The following is a 13,461-nucleotide window of genomic DNA, read 5'->3' as shown; positions in this document are numbered from 1 at the left end:
AAAAACTCGCGAATATCTCCGAAACGGTTCGATAGAATGTCGCAAATTTTGGTGTGAAAGGGCTCCCTATTTTCACATACAAACCCTCCATATTTCGTGGTCCTAGCTTCCATAGTTTTTTTATGGCGAATTTTTGAAGGTTTAAAAAATAGGCCAAAAATCGAACGGAAATTCCCTGCAGAAACTCCATTCGCGAATTTTAAAAATCCGAGATAGCCAAAATGTTGCTCTCGAAGAGTACATCAATTTTAAAAAAAAGTTTCTCTGTAGGCCCAATAGGAGCCGACTTTCATAGGGTCAAACTTCACGAATTTGACACATTTCGGCCGAAGAATTCCCTATAAGCGTTGCACCGAATTTCAAACCGCTCACACAGCACTTCCCATTCAGACACATAAACAATCTCCCGCAAGCGTTTTCTCGTAGCTTAATTTTTGACGCCGGCGCAAGCGACCGAAATTTCGATAGGGTCACGGAAATGGTCGAGAATAGTCACGCAAAAGGGCCAAATTTTGACCCCCCATATCTCGGGCCCTAATTGTCCGATCGACTTGAAATTTGAGACGTGGCCTAACAGGGTTTCGGCCTTTCTCCCCATGCTCGCCAGTCGCAACTCACCATGGGGGGTCCGACCCTTTTCGCAGTAATTCTAAAACAAAAATTCCCGAATATCTCCGAAACGGTTCGATAGAATGTCGCAAATTTTGGTGTGAAAGGGCTCCCTATTTTTGCATACAAACCCTCCAAATTTCGTGGTCCTAGCTTCCATAGTTTTTTTATGGCGAATTTTTGAAAGTTTAAAAAATAGGCCAAAAATCGAACGGAAATTCCCTGCAGAAACTCCATTCGCGAATTTTAAAAATTCCGAGATAGCCAAAATGTTGCTCTCGAAGAGTACATCAATTTTAAAAAAAAGTTTCTATGTAGGCCCAATAGGAGCCGACTTTCATAGGGTCAAAGTTCACGATTTTGACACATTTCGGCCGCAAGAATTCCCTATAAGCGTTGCACCGAATTTCAAACCGCTCACACAGCACTTCCCATTCAGACACATAAACAATCCCCCGCAAGCGTTTTCTCGTAGCTCAATTTTTGACCCCGGCGCAAGCGACCGAATTTTCGATGGGGTCACGGAAATGGGCCAAATTTTGACCCCCCATATCTCGGGACCTAATTGTCCGATCGACTTGAAATTTGAAACGTGGCCTAACAGGGTTTCGGCCTTTCTCCCCATGCTCGCCAGTCGCGGCTCACCATGGGGGCTCCGACCCTTTTCGCCGTAATGCTAAAACAAAAACTCGCGAATATCTCCGAAACGGTTCGATAGAATGTCGCAAATTTTGGTGTGAAAGGGCTCCCTATTTTAACTTACAAATCCTCCAAATTTCGTGGTCCTAGCTTCCATAGTTTTTTTATGGCGAATTTTTGAAGGTTTAAAAAATAGGCGTAAAATCTAACGGAAATTCCCTGCAGAAGCTCCATTCGCTAATTTTAAAAATCCGAGATAGCCAAAATGTTGCTCTCGAAGAGTACATCAATTTAAAAAAAAAGTTTCTCTCTAGGCCCAATAGGACCCGACTTTCATAGGGTCAAAGTTCACGAATTTGACACATTTCGGCCACGAGAATTCCCTATAAGCGTTGCACCGAATTTCAAACCGCTCACACAGCACTTCCCATTCAGACACATAAACAATCCCCCGCAAGCGTTTTCTCGTAGCTCAATTTTTGACCCCGGCGCAAGAAACCGAATTTTCGATGGGGTCACGAAAATGGTCACGGAAATGGGCCAAATTTTGACCCCCCATATCTCGGGACCTAATTGTCCGATCGACTTGAAATTTGAAACGTGGCCTAACAGGGTTTCGGCCTTCCTCCCCATGCTCGCCAGTCGCGGCTCACCATGGGGGGTCCGACCCTTTTCGCCGTAATGCTAAAACAAAAACTCGCGAATATCTCCGAAACGGTTCGATAGAATGTCGCAAATTTTGGTGTGAAAGGGCTCCCTATTTTTACTTACAAATCCTCCAAATTTCGTGGTCCTAGCTTCCATAGTTTTTTTATGGCGAATTTTTGAATGTTTAAAAAATAGGCCAAAAATCGAACGGAAATTCTCTGCAGAAACTCCATTCGCGAATTTCAAAAATCCGAGATAGCCAAAACGTTGCTCTCGAAGAGTACATCAATTTAAAAAAAAAGTTTCTCTCTAGGCTCAATAGGACCCCATTTTCATAGGGTCAAAGTTCACGAATTTGACACATTTCGGCCGCAAGACTTCCCTATAAGCGTTGCACCGAATTTCAAACCGCTCACACAGCACTTCCAATTCAGGCACATAAACAATCCCCCGCAAGCGTTTTCTCGTAGCTCAATTTTTGACCCCGGCGCAAGCGACCAAAATTTCGATGTGGTCACGGAAATGGTCGAGAATGGTCACGCAAAAGGGCCAAATTTTGACCCCACATATCTCGGGCCCTAATTGTCCGATCGACTTAAAATTTGAAACGTGGCCTAACAGGGTTACGGCCTTCCTCCCCATGCTCGCCAGTCGCGGCTCACCATGGGGGGTCCGACCCTTTTCGCAGTAATGCTAAAACAAAAACTCGCGTATATCTCCGAAACGGTTCGATAGAATGTCGAAAATTTTGGTGTGTAAGGGCTCCCTATTTTTACCTACAAACCCTCCAAATTTCGTGGTCCTAGCTTCCATAGTTTTTTTATGGCGAATTTTTGAATGTTTAAAAAATAGGCCAAAAATCGAACGGAAATTCCCTGCAGAAACTCCATTCGCGAATATTAAAAATTCCGAGATAGCCAAAATGTTGCTCTCGAAGAGTACATCAATTTTAAAAAAAAGTTTCTATGTAGGCCCAATAGGAGCCGACTTTCATAGGGTCAAAGTTCACGATTTTGACACATTTCGGCCGCAAGAATTCCCTATAAGCGTTGCACCGAATTTCAAACCGCTCACACAGCACTTCCTATTCAGGCACATAAAAAATCCCCCGCAAGCGTTTTCTCGTAGCTCAATTTTTGACCCCGGCACAAGCGACCGAATTTTCGATGGGGTCACGGAAATGGTCACGGAAATGGGCCAAACTTTGACCCCCCATATCTCGGGCCCTATTTGTCCGATCGACTTGAAATTTGAAACGTGGCCTAACAGGGTTTCGGCCTTCCTCCCCATGCTCGCCAGTCGCGGCTCACCATGGGGGGTCCGACCCTTTTCGCCGTAATGCTAAAACAAAAACTCGCGAATATCTCCGAAACGGTTCGATAGAATGTCGCAAATTTTGGTGTGAAAGGGCTCCCTATTTTTACTTACAAATCCTCCAAATTTCGTGGTCCTAGCTTCCATAGTTTTTTTATGGCGAATTTTTGAATGTTTAAAAAATAGTCCAAAAATCGAACGGAAATTCTCTGCAAAAACTCCATTCGCGAATTTCAAAAATCCGAGATAGCCAAAACGTTGCTGTCGAAGAGTACATCAATTTAAAAAAAAAGTTTCTCTCTAGGCTCAATAGGACCCCATTTTCATAGGGTCAAAGTTCACGAATTTGACACATTTCGGCCGCAAGACTTCCCTATAAGCGTTGCACCGAATTTCAAACCGCTCACACAGCACTTCCCATTCAGGCACATAAACAATCCCCCGCAAGCGTTTTCTCGTAGCTCAATTTTTGACCCCGGCGCAAGCGACCAAAATTTCGATGTGGTCACGGAAATGGTCGAGAATGGTCACGCAAAAGGGCCAAATTTTGACCCCACATATCTCGGGCCCTAATTGTCCGATCGACTTAAAATTTGAAACGTGGCCTAACAGGGTTACGGCCTTCCTCCCCAAGCTCGCCAGTCGCGGCTCACCATGGGGGGTCCGACCCTTTTCGCAGTAATGCTAAAACAAAAACTCGCGTATATCTCCGAAACGGTTCGATAGAATGTCGAAAATTTTGGTGTGTAAGGGCTCCCTATTTTTACCTACAAACCCTCCAAATTTCGTGGTCCTAGCTTCCATAGTTTTTTTATGGCGAATTTTTGAATGTTTAAAAAATAGGCCAAAAATCGAACGGAAATTCCCTGCAGAAACTCCATTCGCGAATATTAAAAATTCCGAGATAGCCAAAATGTTGCTCTCGAAGAGTACATCAATTTTAAAAAAAAGTTTCTATGTAGGCCCAATAGGAGCCGACTTTCATAGGGTCAAAGTTCACGATTTTGACACATTTCGGCCGCAAGAATTCCCTATAAGCGTTGCACCGAATTTCAAACCGCTCACACAGCACTTCCCATTCAGGCACATAAACAATCCCCCGCAAGCGTTTTCTCGTAGCTCAATTTTTGACCCCGGCACAAGCGACCGAATTTTCGATGGGGTCACGGAAATGGTCACGGAAATGGGCCAAACTTTGACCCCCCATATCTCGGGCCCTATTTGTCCGATCGACTTGAAATTTGAGACGTGGCCTAACAGGGTTTCGGCCTTTCTCCCCATGCTCGCCAGTCGCAGCTCACCATGGGGGGTCCGACCCTTTTGGCAGTAATTCTAAAAAAAAACTCGCGAATATCTCCGAAACGGTTCGATAGAATGTCGCAAATTTTGGTGTGAAAGAGCTCCCTATTTGTACCTACAAACGCTCCAAATTTCGTGGTCCTAGCTTCCATAGTTTTTTTATGGCGAATTTTTGAATGTTTAAAAAATAGTCCAAAAATCGAACGGAAATTCCCTACAGGAACTCCATTCGCGAATTTTAAAAATCCGAGTTAGCCAAAATGTTGCTCTCGAAGAGTACATCAATTTAAAAAAGAAATGTTCCTCTCTAGGCACAATAGGACCCGACTTTCTTTGGGTCAAATTTCACGAATTTGACACATTTCGGCCGCTAGAATTCCCTATAACCGTTGCACTGAATTTCAAACCGCTCACACAGCACTTCCCATTCAGACACATGAACAATCCCCCGCAAGCGTATTCTCGTAGCTCAAGTTTTGACCCCGGCGCAAGCGACCGAATTTTCGATGGGGTCACGGAAATGGTCACGGAAATGGGCCAAACTTTGACCCCCTATATCTCGGGCCCTAATTGTCCGATCGACTTGAAATTTGAAACGTGGCCTAACAGGGTTTCGGCCTTCCTCCCCATGCTCGCCAGTCGCGGCTCACCATGGGGGGTCCGACCCTTTTCGCCGTAATGCTAAAACAAAAACTCGCGAATGTCTCCGAAACGGTTCGATAGAATGTCGCAAAATTTGGTGTGAAAGGGCTCCCTATTTTCACATACAAACCCTCCATATTTCGTGGTCCTAGCTTCCATAGTTTTTTTATGGCGAATTTTTGAAGGTTTAAAAAATAGGCCAAAAATCGAACGGAAATTCCCTGCAGAAACTCCATTCGCGAATTTTAAAAATCCGAGATAGCCAAAATGTTGCTCTCGAAGAGTACATCAATTTTAAAAAAAGTTTCTCTGTAGGCCCAATAGGAGCCGACTTTCATAGGGTCAAACTTCACGAATTTGACACATTTCGGCCGAAGAATTCCCTATAAGCGTTGCACCGAATTTCAAACCGCTCACACAGCACTTCCCATTCAGACACATAAACAATCTCCCGCAAGCGGTTTCTCGTAGCTTAATTTTTGACGCCGGCGCAAGCGACCGAAATTTCGATAGGGTCACGGAAATGGTCGAGAATAGTCACGCAAAAGGGCCAAATTTTGACCCCCCATATCTCGGGCCCCAATTGTCCGATCGACTTGAAATTTGAGACGTGGCCTAACAGGGTTTCGGCCTTTCTCCCCATGCTCGCCAGTCGCAACTCACCATGGGGGGTCCGACCCTTTTCGCAGTAATTCTAAAACAAAAATTCCCGAATATCTCCGAAACGGTTCGATAGAATGTCGCAAATTTTGGTGTGAAAGGGCTCCCTATTTTTGCATACAAACCCTCCAAATTTCGTGGTCCTAGCTTCCATAGTTTTTTTATGGGGAATTTTTGAATGTTTAAAAAATAGGCCAAAAATCGAACAGAAATTCCCTGCAGAAACTCCTTTCGCGAATTTTAAAAATCCGAGATAGCCAAAATGTTGCTCTCGAAGAGTACATCAATTTTAAAAAAAAGTTTCTCTCTAGGCCCAATAGGATCCGACTTTCATAGGGTCAAAGTTCACGAATTTGACACATTTCGGCCGCGAGAATTCCCTATAAGCGTTGCACCGAATTTCAAACCGCTCACACAGCTCTTCCCATTCAGACACATAAACAATCCCCCGCAAGCGTTTTCTCGTAGCTCAATTTTTGACCCCGGCGCAAGCGACCGAATTTTCGATGGGGTCACGGAAATGGTCACGGAAATGGGCCAAATTTTGACCCCCCATATCTCGGGACCTAATTGTCCGATCGACTTGAAATTTGAAACGTGGCCTAACAGGGTTTCGGCCTTTCTCCCCATGCTCGCCAGTCGCGGCTCACCATGGGGGCTCCGACCCTTTTCGCCGTAATGCTAAAAAAAAACTCGCGAATATCTCCGAAACGATTCGATAGAATGTCGCAAATTTTGGTGTGAAAGGGCTCCCTATTTTAACTTACAAATCCTCCAAATTTCGTGGTCCTAGCTTCCATAGTTTTTTTATGGCGAATTTTTGAAGGTTTAAAAAATAGGCGTAAAATCTAACGGAAATTCCCTGCAGAAGCTCCATTCGCTAATTTTAAAAATCCGAGATAGCCAAAATGTTGCTCTCGAAGAGTACATCAATTTAAAAAAAAAGTTTCTCTCTAGGCCCAATAGGACCCGACTTTCATAGGGTCAAAGTTCACGAATTTGACACATTTCGGCCACGAGAATTCCCTATAAGCGTTCCACCGAATTTCAAACCGCTCACACAGCACTTCCCATTCAGACACATAAACAATCCCCCGCAAGCGTTTTCTCGTAGCTCAATTTTTGACCCCGGCGCAAGAAACCGAATTTTCGATGGGGTCACGGAAATGGGCCAAATTTTGACCCCCCATATCTCGGGACCTAATTGTCCGATCGACTTGAAATTTGAAACGTGGCCTAACAGGGTTTCGGCCTTCCTCCCCATGCTCGCCAGTCGCGGCTCACCATGGGGGGTCCGACCCTTTTCGCCGTAATGCTAAAACAAAAACTCGCGAATATCTCCGAAACGGTTCGATAGAATGTCGCAAATTTTGGTGTGAAAGGGCTCCCTATTTTTACTTACAAATCCTCCAAATTTCGTGGTCCTAGCTTCCATAGTTTTTTTATGGCGAATTTTTGAATGTTTAAAAAATAGGCCAAAAATCGAACGGAAATTCTCTGCAGAAACTCCATTCGCGAATTTCAAAAATCCGAGATAGCCAAAACGTTGCTCTCGAAGAGTACATCAATTTAAAAAAAAAGTTTCTCTCTAGGCTCAATAGGACCCCATTTTCATAGGGTCAAAGTTCACGAATTTGACACATTTCGGCCGCAAGACTTCCCTATAAGCGTTGCACCGAATTTCAAACCGCTCACACAGCACTTCCCATTCAGGCACATAAACAATCCCCCGCAAGCGTTTTCTCGTAGCTCAATTTTTGACCCCGGCGCAAGCGACCAAAATTTCGATGTGGTCACGGAAATGGTCGAGAATGGTCACGCAAAAGGGCCAAATTTTGACCCCACATATCTCGGGCCCTAATTGTCCGATCGACTTAAAATTTGAAACGTGGCCTAACAGGGTTTCGGCCTTCCTCCCCATGCTCGCCAGTCGCGGCTCACCATGGGGGGTCCGACCCTTTTCGCAGTAATGCTAAAACAAAAACTCGCGTATATCTCCGAAACGGTTCGATAGAATGTCGAAAATTTTGGTGTGTAAGGGCTCCCTATTTTTACCTACAAACCCTCCAAATTTCGTGGTCCTAGCTTCCATAGTTTTTTTATGGCGAATTTTTGAATGTTTAAAAAATAGGCCAAAAATCGAACGGAAATTCCCTGCAGAAACTCCATTCGCGAATATTAAAAATTCCGAGATAGCCAAAATGTTGCTCTCGAAGAGTACATCAATTTTAAAAAAAAGTTTCTATGTAGGCCCAATAGGAGCCGACTTTCATAGGGTCAAAGTTCACGAATTTGACACATTTCGGCCGCAAGAATTCCCTATAAGCGTTGCACCGAATTTCAAACCGCTCACACAGCACTTTCCATTCAGACACATAAACAATCCCCCGCAAGCGTTTTCTGGTAGCTCATTTTTTCACCCCGGCGCAAGCGACCGAATTTTCGATGGGGTCACGGAAATGGGCCAAATTTTGACCCCCCATATCTCGGGACCTATTTGTCCGATCGACTTGAAATTTGAAACGTGACCTAACAGGGTTTCGGCCTTCCTCCCCATGCTCGCCAGTCGCGGCTCACCATGGGGGGTCCGACCCTTTTCGCCGTAATGCTAAAACAAAAACTCGCGAATATCTCCGAAACGGTTCGATAGAATGTCGCAAATTTTGGTGTGAAAGGGCTCCCTATTTTTACTTACAAATCCTCCAAATTTCGTGGTCCTAGCTTCCATAGTTTTTTTATGGCGAATTTTTGAATGTTTAAAAAATAGGCCAAAAATCGAACGGAAATTCTCTGCAGAAACTCCATTCGCGAATTTCAAAAATCCGAGATAGCCAAAACGTTGCTCTCGAAGAGTACATCAATTTAAAAAAAAAGTTTCTCTCTAGGCTCAATAGGACCCCATTTTCATAGGGTCAAAGTTCACGAATTTGACACATTTCGGCCGCAAGAATTCCCTATAAGCGTTGCACCGAATTTCAAACCGCTCACACAGCACTTCCCATTCAGGCACATAAACAATCCCCCGCAAGCGTTTTCTCGTAGCTCAATTTTTGACCCCGGCGCAAGCGACCGAATTTTGGATGTGGTCACGGAAATGGTCGAGAATGGTCACGCAAAAGGGCCAAATTTTGACCCCACATATCTCGGGCCCTAATTGTCCGATCGACTTAAAATTTGAAACGTGACCTAACAGGATTTCGGCCTTCCTCCCCATGCTCGCCAGTCGCGGCTCACCATGGGGGGTCCGACCCTTTTCGCCGTAATGCTAAAACAAAAACTCGCGAATATCTCCGAAACGGTTCGATAGAATGTCGCAAATTTTGGTGTGAAAGGGCTCCCTATTTTTACTTACAATCCTCCAAATTTCGTGGTCCTAGCTTCCATAGTTTTTTTATGGCGAATTTTTGAATGTTTAAAAAATAGGCCAAAAATCGAACGGAAATTCTCTGCAGAAACTCCATTCGCGAATTTCAAAAATCCGAGATAGCCAAAACGTTGCTCTCGAAGAGTACATCAATTTAAAAAAAAAGTTTCTCTCTAGGCTCAATAGGACCCCATTTTCATAGGGTCAAAGTTCACGAATTTGACACATTTCGGCCGCAAGAATTCCCTATAAGCGTTGCACCGAATTTCAAACCGCTCACACAGCACTTCCCATTCAGGCACATAAACAATCCCCCGCAAGCGTTTTCTCGTAGCTCAATTTTTGACCCCGGCGCAAGCGACCGAATTTTCGATGTGGTCACGGAAATGGTCGAGAATGGTCAAGCAAAAGGGCCAAATTTTGACCCCACATATCTCGGGCCCTAATTGTCCGATCGACTTAAAATTTGAAACGTGGCCTAACAGGGTTTCGGCCTTCCTCCCCATGCTCGCCAGTCGCGGCTCACCATAGGGGGGTCCGACACTTTTCGCCGTAATGCTAAAACAAAAACTCGGGAATATCTCCGAAACGGTTCGATAGAATGTCGCAAATTTTGGTGTGAAAGGGCTCCCTATTTGTACCTACAAACACTCCAAATTTCGTGGTCCTACCTTCCATAGTTTTTTTATGGCGAATTTTTGAATGTTTAAAAAATAGTCCAAAAATCGAACGGAAATTCCCTGCAGAAACTCCATTCGCGAATTTTAAAAATCCGAGATAGCCAAAATGTTGCTCTCGAAGAGTACATCAATTTAAAAAAGAAATGTTTCTCTCTAGTCCCAATAGGACCCGACTTTCTTAGGGTCAAAGTTCACGAATTTGACACATTTCGGCCGCTAGAATTCCCTATAACCGTTGCACTGAATTTCAAACCGCTCACACAGCACTTCCCATTCAGACACATGAACAATCCCCCGCAAGCGTATTCTCGTAGCTCAAGTTTTGACCCCGGCGCAAGCGACCGAATTTTCGATGGGGTCACGGAAATGGTCACGGAAATGGGCCAAACTTTGACCCCCCATATCTCGGGCCCTAATTGTCCGATCGACTTGAAATTTGAAGCGTGGCCTAACAGGGTTTCGGCCTTCCTTCCCATGCTCGCCAGTCGCGGCTCACCATGGGGGGTCCGACCCTTTTCGCCGTAAAACTAAAACAAAAACTCGCAAATATCTCCGAAACGGTTCGATAGAATGTCGCAAATTTTGGTGTGAAAGGGCTCCCTATTTTTACCTACAAACCCTCCAAATTTCGTGGTCCTAGCTTCCATAGTTTTTTTATGGCGAATTCTTGAAGGTTTAAAAAATAGGCCAAAAATCTAACGGAAATTCCCTGCAGAAGCTCCATTCGCGAATTTTAAAAATCCGAGATAGCCAAAATGTTGCTCTCGAAGAGTACATCAATTTAAAAAAAAAAGTTTCTCTCTAGGCCCAATAGGACCCGACTTTCTTAGGGTCAAATTTCACGAATTTGACACATTTCGGCCGCTAGAATTCCCTATAACCGTTGCACCGAATTTCAAACCGCTCACACAGCACTTCCCATTCAGACACATAAACAATCCCTCGCGAGCGTTTTCTCCTAGCTCAATTTTTGACCCTGGCGCAAGCGACCGAATTTTCGATGGGGTCACGGAAATGGTCACGGAAATGGGCCAAACTTTGACCCCCCATATCTCGGGCCCTAATTGTCCGATCGACTTGAAATTTGAAGCGTGGCCTAACAGGGTTTCGGCCTTCCTTCCCATGCTCGCCAGTCGCGGCTCACCATGGGGGGTCCGACCCTTTTCGCCGTAAAACTAAAACAAAAACTCGCAAATATCTCCGAAACGGTTCGATAGAATGTCGCAAATTTTGGTGTGAAAGGGCTCCCTATTTTTACCTACAAACCCTCCAAATTTCGTGGTCCTAGCTTCCATAGTTTTTTTATGGCGAATTCTTGAAGGTTTAAAAAATAGGCCAAAAATCTAACGGAAATTCCCTGCAGAAGCTCCATTCGCGAATTTTAAAAATCCGAGATAGCCAAAATGTTGCTCTCGAAGAGTACATCAATTTAAAAAAAAAAGTTTCTCTCTAGGCCCAATAGGACCCGACTTTCTTAGGGTCAAATTTCACGAATTTGACACATTTCGGCCGCTAGAATTCCCTATAACCGTTGCACCGAATTTCAAACCGCTCACACAGCACTTCCCATTCAGACACATAAACAATCCCTCGCGAGCGTTTTCTCCTAGCTCAATTTTTGACCCTGGCGCAAGCGACCGAATTTTCGATGGGGTCACGGAAATGGGCCAAACTTTGACACCCCATATCTCGGGCCCTAATTGTCCGATCGACTTGAAATTTGAAACGTGGCCTAACAGGGTTTCGGCCTTCCTCCCCATGCTCGCCAGTCGCGTCTCACCATGGGGGGTCCGACACTTTTCGCCGTAATGCTAAAACAAAAACTCGCGAATATCTCCGAAACGGTTCGATAGAATGTCGCAAATTTTGGTGTGAAAGGGCTCCCTATTTTTACTTAGAAACACTCCAAATTTCGTGGTCCTAGCTTCCATAGTTTTTTTATGGCGAATTTTTGAATGTTTAAAAAATAGGCCTAAAATCTAACGGAAATTCCCTGCAGAAGCTGCATTCGCGAATTTTAAAAATCCGAGATAGCCAAAATGTTGCTCTCGAAGAGTACATCAATTTAAAAAAGAAATGTTTCTCTCTAGGCCCAATAGGACCCGACTTTCTTAGGGTCAAAGTTCACGAATTTGACACATTTCGGCCGCTAGAATTCCCTATAACCGTTGCACTGAATTTCAAACCGCTCACACAGCACTTCCCATTCAGACACATGAACAATCCCCCGCAAGCGTATTCTCATAGCTCAAGTTTTGACCCCGGCGCAAGCGACCGAATTTTCGATGGGGTCACGGAAATGGTCACGGAAATGGGCCAAACTTTGACCCCCCATATCTCGGGCCCTAATTGTCCGATCGACTTGAAATTTAAAACGTGGCCTAACAGGGTTTCGGCCTTCCTCCCCATGCTCGCCAGTCGCGGCTCACCATGGGGGGTCCGACCCTTTTCGCCGTAAAACTAAAACAAAAACTCGCAAATATCTCCGAAACGGTTCGATAGAATGTCGCAAATTTTGGTGTGAAAGGGCTCCCTATTTTTACCTACAAACCCTCCAAATTTCGTGGTCCTAGCTTCCATAGTTTTTTTATGGCGAATTCTTGAAAGTTTAAAAAATAGGCCAAAAATCTAACGGAAATTCCCTGCAGAAGCTCCATTCGCGAATTTTAAAAATCCGAGATAGCCAAAATGTTGCTCTCGAAGAGTACATCAATTTAAAAAAAAAAGTTTCTCTCTAGGCCCAATAGGACCCGACTTTCTTAGGGTCAAATTTCACGAATTTGACACATTTCGCCCGCTAGAATTCCCTATAACCGTTGCACCGAATTTCAAACCGCTCACACAGCACTTCCCATTCAGACACATGAACAATCCCCCGCAAGCGTATTCTCGTAGCTCAAGTTTTGACCCCGGCGCAAGCGACCGAATTTTCGATGGGGTCACGGAAATGGTCACGGAAATGGGCCAAATTTTGATCCCCCATATCTCGGGCCCTAATTGTCCGATCGACTTGAAATTTGAAACGTGGCCTAACAGGGTTTCGGCCTTCCTCCCCATGCTCGCCAGTCGCGGCTCACCATGGGGGAGTCCGACCCTTTTCGCCGTAAAACTAAAACAAAAAATCGCAAATATCTCCGAAACGGTTCGATAGAATGTCGCAAATTTTGGTGTGAAAGGGCTCCCTATTTTTACCTACAAACCCTCCAAATTTCGTGGTCCTAGCTTCCATAGTTTTTTTATGGCGAATTCTTGAAGGTTTAAAAAATAGGCCAAAAATCTAACGGAAATTCCCTGCAGAAGCTCCATTCGCGAATTTTAAAAATCCGAGATAGCCAAAATGTTGCTCTCGAAGAGTACATCAATTTAAAAAAAAAGTTTCTCTCTAGGCCCAATAGGACCCGACTTTCTTAGGGTCAAATTTCACGAATTTGACACATTTCGGCCGCTAGAATTCCCTATAACCGTTGCACCGAATTTCAAACCGCTCACACAGCACTTCCCATTGAGACACATAAACAATCCCTCGCGAGCGTTTTCTCCTAGCTCAATTTCTGACCCCGGCGCAAGCGACCGAATTTTCGATGGGGTCACGGAAATGGTCACGGA

Source organism: Stegodyphus dumicola, chromosome 3, assembly GCF_044657685.1.
Source record: "Stegodyphus dumicola isolate Sdum_Otavi_A_Nest chromosome 3, ASM4465768v1".
In the NCBI taxonomy this organism is placed as follows: domain Eukaryota; kingdom Metazoa; phylum Arthropoda; class Arachnida; order Araneae; family Eresidae; genus Stegodyphus; species Stegodyphus dumicola.
The sequence above is the reverse complement of the archived record's forward strand: the minus strand, read 5'-3'. Positions refer to the sequence as shown.